The sequence below is a fragment of the Theobroma cacao genome, chromosome 4, assembly GCF_053813885.1.
Source record: "Theobroma cacao isolate CCN51 chromosome 4, ASM5381388v1, whole genome shotgun sequence".
NCBI classification, from domain to species: domain Eukaryota; kingdom Viridiplantae; phylum Streptophyta; class Magnoliopsida; order Malvales; family Malvaceae; genus Theobroma; species Theobroma cacao.
In genome coordinates, this window is record NC_142642.1 from 35,361,676 (window position 1) to 35,374,094 (window position 12,419).

The 12,419-nt window shown below is 37.6% G+C and overlaps 1 pseudogene across 1 annotated transcript; it reads left to right on the forward strand.

Moving 5' to 3' along the window:
* Positions 1-6,347: 6,347 nt before the first annotated feature.
* LOC18602721 (putative disease resistance RPP13-like protein 1 pseudogene) lies at positions 6,348-12,382 on the forward strand (annotated as a pseudogene). Its single transcript, XR_016025990.1, has 4 exons — positions 6,348-10,397; positions 10,524-10,621; positions 11,625-11,727; positions 11,981-12,382. The product of XR_016025990.1 is annotated as a putative disease resistance RPP13-like protein 1 pseudogene (transcript).
* The last annotated feature ends 37 nt before the right edge of the window (positions 12,383-12,419 follow it).

A 12,419-nucleotide genomic window follows, 5' to 3' on the forward strand; every position in this document is an offset into this window, starting at 1 on the left:
TTAACGAGGTCCAGTTTCTCAAGGAGTACAAAGTTGGCTTTGGGTTCCCGAGATATTCACCTTCAGGGGGCCCTGATAATGCCTGGAGGAGCATTCCGTGGCCTTTCCAAGAAGCATATGAAACATCCTGTTTAACATAGAGAAATTCAGGTCGAGGATGATCCTGGGTTGATTGTCAAATTTTGCATTGGAGTGTTGATACTTGATAATGATAAGTACATTACTTACTTCTATATGGATGTGTTAGGGATGAAAAAGTGAGCAAAGAAAAATATTAGTCCCAGAATATTGGTGCAAGAGAATTGTAAAGCATAAGTATATGATTACTGGATATGGAATTGTGGATGATATAGGTAAGCTTACTTAACTAAACCCTTATACTAATTTAACAGGTGGCCCAAATACATCAAACTGTTTTAGTTGTAGGTGTATGGCTGTCATTACAATGGTCTTGTTAAGATGGTACGTGCAGAAACCAAGTTTTGATCATGCTCTCTTCTCTTGGTCAAAGGTAACAGTTTTCTAGTCTGTACATGAAACAAACTTGTTTGAAAAGAAAGACCATCAATGACACTTTTTGACGGGAGTAAAAAATTTCCTTGAGTAAGAGCAAGCAAGAAATCAATTTGAAATGTATGAAGTAAAAATAGAGTTCTTTTTTTTAAATAGACCTCATTCTAAAAGCGTTTTTAACAATAAATTTTTTCATAATTTTAACTGTTTTTAGCCAAGAGAATTAAAATTTGGATAAAATTGTCCTTAATAAAACCGACCCATTTGTTTGGCACCGCGCCTCAACTTGAAATCTATTAACGGGTCAAGTATGTTTACAAGGTGTGTAACTCCTCAATTCTTATCGACAGATCGTACATCTCCTTAGAAGCAATTCTGTCAAAAGCATTTCTCGTCAATTCAACTTTCGAGCATTTTTCGCAATGGTAAAAGCATTTTGGAATGGTTATTATTCGTATAAAGATAGTTCACATATTGAGTAGTGAAAGGAAGTTCACATTACGTGGAGAAAGGTATAATATATTTTTATTTTATTTTGAACCATGTGGAGAAATGTTTTTGGAGCTATTGTTATTCTTCATGTTTTTCATTTATGGTTTTTGAGCATAAACGTATGTATATTGCTTGCTCAAATTGATATTCTTGTTGTTTGAAATTGTTGAATATAAACATGAAGGTGGTATTGTTGGTGTTATTTGGGTCGAAAGGTGACCGGGCATGCATGACTAGTTGATATGTATGCGTTATGACCTTTTGATAGGAATTGGGTTTAGGGTTTAGATATTGCGTAACTAAGGGCTTACTTATGTGGTTGGCACCTTATGTATGATTGGAGTTTGGCATGGGGTCACTTAGGGTGTAAGTGATTGCATTAGGGTTTAACATTACGTGATTAGTTGATATGTTATTGCGTGACTGATTAATAGGTCATTGGTGACAACATGACTAGATTTTAACATGGGGTCACTTAGAGTGTGCGTGATTGCATTAGGGTTTAACATTGTGTGATTGGTTGATAAGTCATTGCGTGACTGGTTGATAAGTCATTACATGACAGCATGATTGGATTTTGACATGGCGTCACTTGGGTGTGCATAATTGCATTAGGGTTTAACATTGCGTGACTAGTTGATAGGTCATTATGTGAATATTATTCAAGCATGGCGTCATTTAATGTGTGCGTGATTTGATTAGTTGTTCTTAGCATTGCGTGACTCGTTTATAGATCATTGCGTGATTTAATGCTAGTAATTGCATGACTTATTGATAAGGTATTGCGTGAATATTTTTTGTGTGAAATTGTACGAGTGTCATAACTGCATGAAATTTATCTGTATGGCATTGCATGACCGACATTGCATTCATTCTGTATTATTTTGGGTCAACTGTAATACTTTAATAAGTATATGTTAATTTACTTAATAATCCATACTTGACACTTGCATTAATTATTCTATTTTAAGGTTGCCTAAAAATAGTTAAAGTTATTGTAAAGGTTATTTTTGGAGTGAGCTTCTGAGGAGGGTTATTTTTCAAAAATTCCTCTTGTCTTTTTTTTAATCTACAATGACGGTATTAACTGAAATGGGAATGTTATCTGTTTTATATTGCAGATGGTCAGCATAAAAACAAAGCAGGATAATGTGGAATCTTTGCTTTGTGTGTTGAGGTATCGGTGAGGGTTCAACACTGGCATTAACATCCATTGTAAGTGGTCGCATTTGCATGTGATACGTGAGATGTTGTGCAAAGTAAATGAGTTGGAAACCTTGAAGAGAACATACTTTGGGCATATAATGGATGTTGAATAAAAGAATAGTTTATTCTGTGCCAGTATCTTGCATAACCTAATGTTGCGCAGAATCAATGAACCCAACGCCATTGAGGGTGAGTTATGATTTGCCATAAGCAAATCGAAGGCTTGGTTTTCGAAAAAAGAGTTCTACTTAATGACAAGATTGAAGTTTGGTACCCTACCGACCCTTATTGTTAATCCCTACGAGATAGTCCTTGGAGGACTTCACCAGCGATGTTAGGGATCGGAGAACGAGGTGAAGATATAATAAGTTTCAGAGACGTTCAAGGGAGGGCAATTTTAGCAAGAGGGAGATGCGACCAAGATGGCCCTCGTCTTGATCGAGACTAATGTTTTATTCGGTCAAGACTATAGGCAATCAGTGATTCCATAGTTGTTGTCATTGGTCGAGAACATCGACGACTGGAATGCGTTCCCATGGGGCACATACGTTTGGAGTTTGACCGTCGATTACTTGATGAGGGGTTTTGAACTTATAGTTGTGGAGGTAGTAGAGAATAAACGTTAGCATCTCTACGAATTTATATGGGCGTTTCAGATAGTGTGCCATACCCTAATGTTTATCATTATTCTTTTCGCATAAGATTTTATGAGGTGAGTAAAAAATGTTTCACAATTGATGTGTAATTTTGAGAGTTGGAAGCAATTTTTGAAATCCGAAGCTTATTTGGAAGGTAGCTCCAATCTAGACAGGTTTGTCCAAGAATGCTGAAATGGTAGTGTGACGAGAGACCTATAGGCTTCCATGTCAATAATCCAGGTTTGGATAGAGAAGGTAAGGTGAGTAAAGAAATCATATTTTTTATTTTATTAAATTTTATTTTTTTTATCATAGGGTAACACAGGTTAAATCTAATGGCAATGTATGTTTTGGTGCAGTTGTGCACAGTCGAGACGTTGGAGCCAACTGTGGAAGAGATGTTGATAGCATATTGGGCCAACATTGAAGTCAATATCTCTGAGGGACAACAATATGTTCCATTATAGAAGTTAAAGGATCAGTCAGAATTCGGTCCTTATCAAAGAAAGAAGATAATGGACCGCAAACAGAAAAGTACGGTAAGACTAGACGTTAAGCGGAGACGCACCACGGACGAAGAAGTCCATTCCTAGTTCGCTACTGTTGAAGCCTCGAGTGCTGCTGAGGCACTTGATTTTCCTCTTACGGCTCTTCATGCTGTTACTCTTGCTGCAATTGTTGTGACTCCTCCTCCTGCTTCTGCTGCTACCCCTAATGCTTAGGCGTGCAACCTGCCGCTGCGTCCTCAAATGACTACGAGCTTTAAGCGAAAGATGTAGCAAATGCGAACATAGTGGAAAAAGGACCTACAATCAATGCGGAAGGAGATGTAGATGGACATGCAAATGTAGATGCAGTCGTTGCGAACGGAGGTTGACCGAGACATGCAGATGCATAAGCATGCAATGCAGTTGGAGATCCAAGGAGCAATGTAATTGGAGATCTAGTAGGAGATGCAGTTGCAAATGTAGTCATTGCATCTGTATATCCAACAATCACTATAAGGGCAGGAGGATCGGATTGTCGGTTGGCTGATCGACTGTTATGAGGTATGAGCTTTTATTTTTTTTCATTGCGTGAGTTATAACATGTACGATGTATACACTGTTGGTGCACGCAATAGTGTCCCGATCAGTCAAGATGAGTTATAACATCTTGACTATGCAGGTGGCATAAATCAGTCAATTGCATCAGCTCCAAGCTCACCTCTCGTTGTCCCGATCAAAGATCATCATGCCAGTAGTCCAACTACAACTCCTCCACATCCTGCTCCTATCCATCTCCACCAGAGGCCCTCCAGCATTGTCAATGCACACCTTTTTTTGAGGTTCCACCTCCATCTCATGTTGAAGAGGCACCTCATCCTACGAGTAGTCCAACTACAACTTCCTCGCGTCCTACTCATGTCCCAACTGTACCAGAGGCTCCTATTCATGGTGAGATCACACCTTTTCCTAAGGCTCCACCTCCACTTCAGGTCGAAGATGCACGTGTGAGCTTAGCCAGCAAATGCCTTCAAAGCTTATATGTTAACCTGCTATTAGTTTAGCGTAGAGCGAAAGATGATTTGAAGGACAAATATGAGTCCTTCATGAAAAATGAGTAAGCTAAGTAAAATGATAATAGTACATGATATTATGGTTAACGGTTCTATGGTATTTATTCCATAGACCTTTTGATGTGGGTATTATATATATGTAGGGTTAACATTCTGGGTATTAAAAAGCAGGAAGGCCTTAATTTTTTTCAACGATTGGCGATGCTGATTGAGTTATTGGACAAGCAACACATTGACGCATGCATCAGCATCATGTGTAAGCGAGCACGTGAGCACTATCCACAACTCTACAAGTAGAGAATATGCATTATTGATAGTTGATTCTATGTAAGTATATTTTAATGAGTTGTAATTATTCAAAGGTATGAGGTGTGTATTAGTTAATGGCATCTAACTATTGTACGTAACGTAATTGACAGCTTATTTTGCTGGGTCTGAGCCAAAAAATGAAGCCTCCCTCGACCGATAAGACATTCAAGTTGACTAAGGCGGTATTGCCAGACCATGTGCTTGAGTATGCAAGGGATGAGAGTCCTCCGTGGGGTTTGCCATGGCACGAGGTTAACTCAATTCTCGTACCGTCCTGTTTCGAAGGCCACTAGGTGGTAGTGCACATCAACTTGCTGAAAATGGAGTATGATGTTAGTCGACTTATTGCACAGTTTTAAATAATAGAACACAAACTACCATCCCATAAACATAAGTATATAACCAAATAATAGAAACTTCAAGACTCATTTATATCCTCCTCAATCCTCATTCTCAAGCAAAATATTTAAATCTTGTTTAGACAGCAATGATATCTCAAAGTCTGAATCATTATCAATTTATCATATAATATTCATTGTCATAAAAGAAAAAGAGATAATAAGTTTTAATTTAAATTAAAATTATTAATTTGACAAGTAAAAATTAAAGATATTAAAATATATAAAATAAATAATACAACTAGTAACTAAATTATTAATTTTATATAATTAAATATATAAAATTATTAATTTTTTTCTGGCTCGCCTCAACCCACCTCATCCCACTAATATAATGGGCTGACCCATTTAGGCTCGATTCTAATATGGGCTTCAATTTTCAAGCCCACCCCATCTCATATTCAATAAAAAATAAGTCAACCCAAAGGGTCAGGCCCATTTTGACAGGTCTACTCCAGCCAGATTTAAGTTTCCAAAGTCATATAATTTACCCATCAACTTTTGTGTTTTTTGAATATAAAAAAAAAAAAAACTCAAGAATCCATAACAAATATCTTAATGTTATCTCTGCACTTTGAGATGGTGAGAAAGTTAGATGGCGATATAGACCTTGATGGCGTTGGAGAGCTAGATGGTGAGATATATACTCCGATGGCATTAGAGAGTTGGACGAAGAGATAGCTAAATTGAGATTTAATTTTAAAATTTTTATCTGAATGGCGGAGTGGAGAAAGAAGCCGAGACCACTTAATTTGAATTAAATGGTTTAAAAGATATTCTTATTAAGTAATGTCAAAAATTATCTAAAAATAATTAAAATTATAGTAAAAGTCATTTTTTAAGTGACTTTATTATGAAGATTATTACTCATAATTTTCTCTAAAAAATAAAAACAGTATAGTATTATATATAAAGGATGTATAAATCTGTTCACTTCGAGTGCATCGTAAAAGTTTTGATCACTTAATCAGCTAATAGAGCAAAATAGTTTCTCTGTCAGAAGAGGCACATATTGAGGGAGTTCGGACAACTAAGAAAAGAAGGTCCTGATTTTGTGACTTTCCAAGTGCTTGGCCTGTGAGAAATTGAGAACCTTGTCTCTCTCTAATTTGTCCGTTCACCACTAACATTTAATCTGATCCAATAACAAATTAAGTTACATTTTTAGTATGAGTTAAGAGAGTTAAGCTAATCGTAGTCATCTAGAACGAGATGCTTTGGACAACCCAAAAACTCAAAGGAAAGATGCTTTGGGCATCTCGCTTTTCTTTTTCTTTTTCTTATTTCCTTGATTATGATGATAAAACCAAGAAGAGGTTAGGGGCCTTTGCTAGAATGATAAGGAAAATTTAGCGACACTGCTTCCCTTTCAATCATTCTTGTTTTAGGCACGAAGGCTTTCCCTTCTATCAGTCTTTTCTTTCTTCCACTCTTTGCTTCTAGTCTTCGTTGTTAGGAAAGAAACATGGCTGGGGCCTTGGTGGGTGGAGCTTTTCTCTCGGCATCCCTACAAGTGCTGTTTGACAGGATGGCTTCTCGCGAGGTCCTAGACTTCATTAGAGGAAGGAAACTTAAAAACAGGCTGCTGATAAAAAACTTGGAGATTGCTCTCTTATCTATTGGTGCAGTCCTGGATGATGCTGAGGAGAAGCAAGTTACAAACAAAAATGTGAAAAAATGGATCACTGAGCTCAAAGATGCTGTCTATGATGCGGAAGACTTGTTGGACGAGATTAGCACCGAAGCTCGTAAAAGAAGGTTTGAAGCTGAAAATCAAACCAGTACAGCTCAGGTATGTCGATTCTTTTCTTCTCTGAATCCATTTGATCACAAAGGGATAGAATCCAAACTAGAAGAGATCATTGAGAGGATTGAGATGTTGGTTAAACAAAAATATGTCCTTGGTTTGAAAGAAGGTAGAGTAGAAATGTCTTTCCAGAGATCACCTGCAACTTCTTTGGTAGATGAATGTGATGTTTGTGGCCGAGATGATGAAAAAGAAGTCATAATGAAGTTGTTGCTGTCAGATGATGCAAGTGGAAATCAGATAGGAGTGATCCCAATTGTGGGAATGGGTGGAATTGGTAAGACCACTCTTGCAAAGTTGATATACAATGACAATAGAATCAACCAATGCTTTGAGCTCAAAGCATGGGTTTGCGTTTCTGAAGAATTCGATACTTTCAGGATAACAAAAACTATTTTTGAACAGATTATTTCAGGGACATATGATATCAAGGACTTAAATCAGCTCCAACTTGTTTTGAAGGAGAAATTGTTGGGAAAGACATTTCTATTTGTTTTAGATGATGTCTGGAATGAGAAATATGTTGAATGGGAAGAACTTAAAAGTCCTTTCAACTCTGGGGCAATAAGAAGCAAAATTGTTGTAACAACACGCCATGAAAATGTGGCATCAATTATGAGGACTGTTCCAACTCATCATCTTAATCATTTATCAGATGAGGATTGTTGGCTGTTGTTTGCTAAACATGCGTTTGGCAATTCTGATCCTGGGATGCATCCAATACTGGAGGATATTGGCAAGAAAATCGTGAAAAAATGCAAGGGTCTGCCTCTAGCAGCCAAAACACTTGGTGGTGTGCTGCGATCCAAGCCAGATGTTAAGGAATGGGAAAAGATGTTTAAGAGTGATATATGGGACTTGCCTGATGATGCAAGCAATATTCTTCCGGCATTAATGTTGAGTTATCATCATCTTCCATCTCATTTGAAACGCTGCTTTGCTTACTGTTCATTGTTCCCAAAAGACTACAAATTCAGAGCAGATGAACTAATTCGATTGTGGATGGCAGAAGATCTTTTAGAGCACCCAAAAGAACACATGAAGATGGAAGAAGTAGGTGATGAATACTTCAAGAGTTTACTGTCAAGGTCATTTTTTCAACAATCAAGTGGGGACAAATCCTGTTTTGTTATGCATGATCTAATTAATGATTTGGCTAAATTTGTGTCTGGAGAATTTTTTTGCCAATTAGAAGGTGACAAAGGGACATCCAAAAGGACAAAAAGAACTCGACATTTGTCAAATATCAGAAAAGAATATGATCTCTTCCAGAAATTCGAGGCATTAGACGAATCAAAGCATCTGAGAACATTTCTTACTTTGAGCTCATCATCATGGTCATGGTCTTCTTATGTTACAAATAGGCTGGTGCATAATTTACTACCAAAACTAAGAAAACTGCGGGTACTGTCTTTGTCTAAATATGAAAATATCAGTACGTTGCCAGATGACATTGGTGATTTGAAGCATTTAAGATATTTGGATCTTTCTGAAACTTCAATTGAAAGGTTGCCAGAATCTTTGAGTTCATTGTATAATTTGCAAACACTGATACTGTTTGGGTGTGAAAAGTTGGTTGAGTTGCCTCGAAGCATGGGAAGCCTAATCAACATACATTATCTGGATCTCAGGGGAACAAAACTAACAAACATGCCATCACAAATGTGTAAACTAAAAGATCTACAAATATTAACCAATTTTGTTGTGGGTGAGCAAAGTGGGGCTAACATCAATGAGTTAGGGAAGCTTCAAGATTTGCGTGAAGGAATTTCTATCTCAAAGCTACAAAATATAGTTGGTGCAAAAGATGCCAAAGACGCTAATTTGAAGGGTAAGGTGAATCTTCAAGAGCTAGCCTTGGGTTGGAGTGGTCATACTGATAACTCAGAGCATGATAGACAAGTACTCAGTGAGTTGGAGCCTCATACGTTTTTGGAGCACCTGGTTATTGAATATTATGGAGGAACAAGATTTCCAGATTGGGTAGGGCAGTCTTCATTCTCAAATATTTTATCTCTGCGCTTAAGCAATTGTGAGCATTGCTTTTTCTTGCCACCACTTGGGCAGTTACCGTCGCTGAAAGACCTCTCAATTGAAGGATTTGTTGCAATAGTGACAGTGGGTACTGAGGTCTTTGGGAGTAGTCCTTCTGTTGCAAAACCATTTGGATCCCTTGAAATTTTGAGGTTTACGAACATGCCAGAATGGATAGAATGGTTTTCTTTGTCAGAAGGAGCTTTTACTCATCTCCATGAACTATACTTAAAAGATTGTCCCAAGCTAATCAAAGCCTTGCCTAACCACCTTCCTTCCTTAACAAAACTTGTGATTCAAGATTGTGGAAGGCTTGGGGGCTCACTTCCGAGAGCTTTAAGTATCAATGAACTGGAGTTGGTTAGTTCTGATGTAGTGCAGCTGGAGGCACTACCGCCTGGACTACGAAAACTGAAAATTGAAGGATCCGATATTCCAGATTACATACTTGCGCTGATGCTGCAAAACTGCACTTGTCTTGAAGAGCTGTCTCTTTCTAAATGTTCTTCTCTCAAGTCCCTTCCCCAGGGCTGTCTACCAGCTACATTAAAGAAGCTTAGCATCCGTAGCTGTCCTGGCTTAGAGTTTTCTACAATTCTCTTGTACACATCCCTGGAGATGTTGTCCCTAGTTGGTTCATGTCATTCACTCCAATCGTTCCCATTAGGATCATTCCCTAAGCTAAATACTGTCTATATCTTTTATTGCCAAGATATTGATTCCTTTACTGCATCAGATCAAACCAATCAGGATCTCACATCTCTCAAGTCTATGCATATATTTCGCTGCCCCAATCTTTTTTCTTTTCCTCAAGGAGGATTATCTGCCCCGAATTTGACATGGCTTTGGTTCTATGAATGCAACAATTTGAAGTCACTACCTGAGAATATGCATTCCCTCCTCCCATCCCTTGAAGGTTTGTGTATATACAATTGTCCAGAAATCAAGTCATTTCCAGAAGGAGGTTTGCCATCCAAATTGAAATTTCTTCGAATCGATGCTTGTGATGAACTTATAGCCAGACGAATGGAATGGGGTTTGCAAAGACTCCCTTCTCTTATGAGCTTCAATATCAGCACCAATGCAGATATAGAGTCCTTTCCAGACGAGACTCTACTGCCTTCTTCTCTTACCTCTCTATCAATCTCCATTCTTCCAAATGTCAAATTTTTAGACTATAAAGGGCTTCAAAATCTCACATCTCTTCGTCAACTAGAAATGTGGTACTGTCCGAAGCTCCAATTCTTGCCAGCAGAGGGGATCCCCTTTTCGCTTTCTTTTCTACACATCGTGCACTGTCCATTGCTAAGCCCACATTGCCAAAGGGAGAGTGGTAAAGATTGGCCTAAGATTTCCCATATCCCTGTCATAAAGATTGACAATGATGTGGTCAGTATAGATTGAGCTACCTCCTTTTGCCCTGTTAACCGAATCTCATTCAGGTAGACGGTAGTCCTTCTACACTCAACATAGCATTCTCTGTTTATATTAATTGAATCTTGTAACTGCTGATTTATTTATACAATAAACTCCTCAATGAAATTCTTTTTCTGTTCTATTTTGTTCAGATTCTAGACAGCTTAGCTTTGAAACAACTGATCAACAGGCCATTGAGGTGAAAGGCCCGTGTTTACCTGGACAGATCGCCAGAATCCTTGCATTGCTTGTGAGTTGATTGCATGATTTTCTTCCTTATATTCTCTAGGGAATCAATTACAAGTTCTATTATCAACTCAACTCTTTTCATGAGGTTCTCAATATCTTCAGTACTTTCCTAAACTAAACGAAATATTATCACTAGGTGCTTGTTCTATACCTGTTTGAACTTGTTAAATATGTTGAAACTTGAAGATCAAATTGAAGATTTTCCTTCTGGCACAATGTCCTTTTGGCTTATTTTTCAAAGCGAAAACCAAGTGACAGACATGAAAGACTTGTAGTTGTACATATAGCAGACCTAGTAGGCTAGTATTGCGATATATTGCTTCTTTTGTGCAATAGCCTTGCGGCTTCAGTACCTTGGTTCACTTCAAATGATTGACTTGTGAAAATTAAAAAAAATCCTCATGTGATATTTCTGGTTATAAGTCTTTTATGTATTGTTAGCTTATGTAGAATGAAGTTTTCAAATTGATGCCTTCACTCTAATTTTTTGCCTTTGCCTCATATTCTATCTTCTCTTCTTTAAAACGAAACTCCAATAAAATTAGCTGTCTTTCAGTTTACAGTTACTGTTAGGCAAGAGATTTGTAATTTCACAAATATTTTTGTGCTTTGCTTCACTGAATTTTAGCACAAACTGACAATCATTATGAAAATAGACTTGATCTTGATGAACTGTCAGTGTATAAACTCTCTGGATGAATCAAATTCCAAGAATGCTCTGACTTGAATGGTGAATACCAAGGATCATTCTTGGAATTTGTCTAGTATTTTCAATGAAAAAGTGTTTCTCGAAGTCAGAATCTGTGATTTTTTTTTTCCTTTGAGGAGCCTTCAGGGAAGGCAAATTATTTGGCAGATTCTTTTGCTTATATTCTGGTTTCCTGTATGCCTGGTGGACTCCAAATTTCTGCTGCAGTCCTGTTTTTCCTTTGGCTTCTTTATTGCTGATTGTAATACCTACCTGTGAAATCTTGCTGCAAGTTGATTATCTTGTCCTGTTTCAGTGACTTTTGAGGCTGGGATTTCTCTGCCCTATTCGGTGCTTCTTGTCAGGTGTTTTCACAATCTTTCTTCTAGCTGTGATTTGTGAAACTCTACTGTTTACAGGTTAGATTCTCTATCAGAGCTTAATCTGCTCTTCTTTTTTTTTTTTTTCATGTGATGTTGTTCGGAAGTACTGGTAGTAGTGTCCTTTCTTCTGCTTTTGTGTTTATTAAGACTCTTTCCTTTGCTCTTAAAACTCAATGACCAAGTTAGACTATTTTTATATCCTCTCTCTATTAATGAAAAAACCTGCCTCTGACTGAGCCAAGAAACAAAAAATAGTACTAATCTGTAGTATTCTGCTATTGTTTTGTAGGCTGCTGTTAGGTATCTTTCAAGCCATGCCTTGCTGATTGCTCCATCATAGTATATAATTGATACCCTCGAGAATTAATTGCAAGCTCTTGTTGTTTCTCCCATTCCAGCCAAGGTTCCTAGTGCATCTAGAGTCAGCTTGTCCATGTCAAGTGCAACACGAGATCAGTTTCTTCAAATGCAAGAATTATACAAGTTTGGTCTTCCAAAAACTAAGCCATTGAGATCCCTTCAATGTTTTAAAGTTTTGTTACAGATGATGGAGTAAGGGTTCTAGGCAAGGTAGAGTGCATGTTCTTGGTTTGAGGTCTCCAGGACACTGGAGATTTTGCCTTTTCACTCACTGTAACCTTGCAAGTCACCCTGTTTCTGATAAATTGTTTAGTCAGTAATTTCTTTTCAACGATTGGTGCATGATTATGGCTGATATTTATTTATTT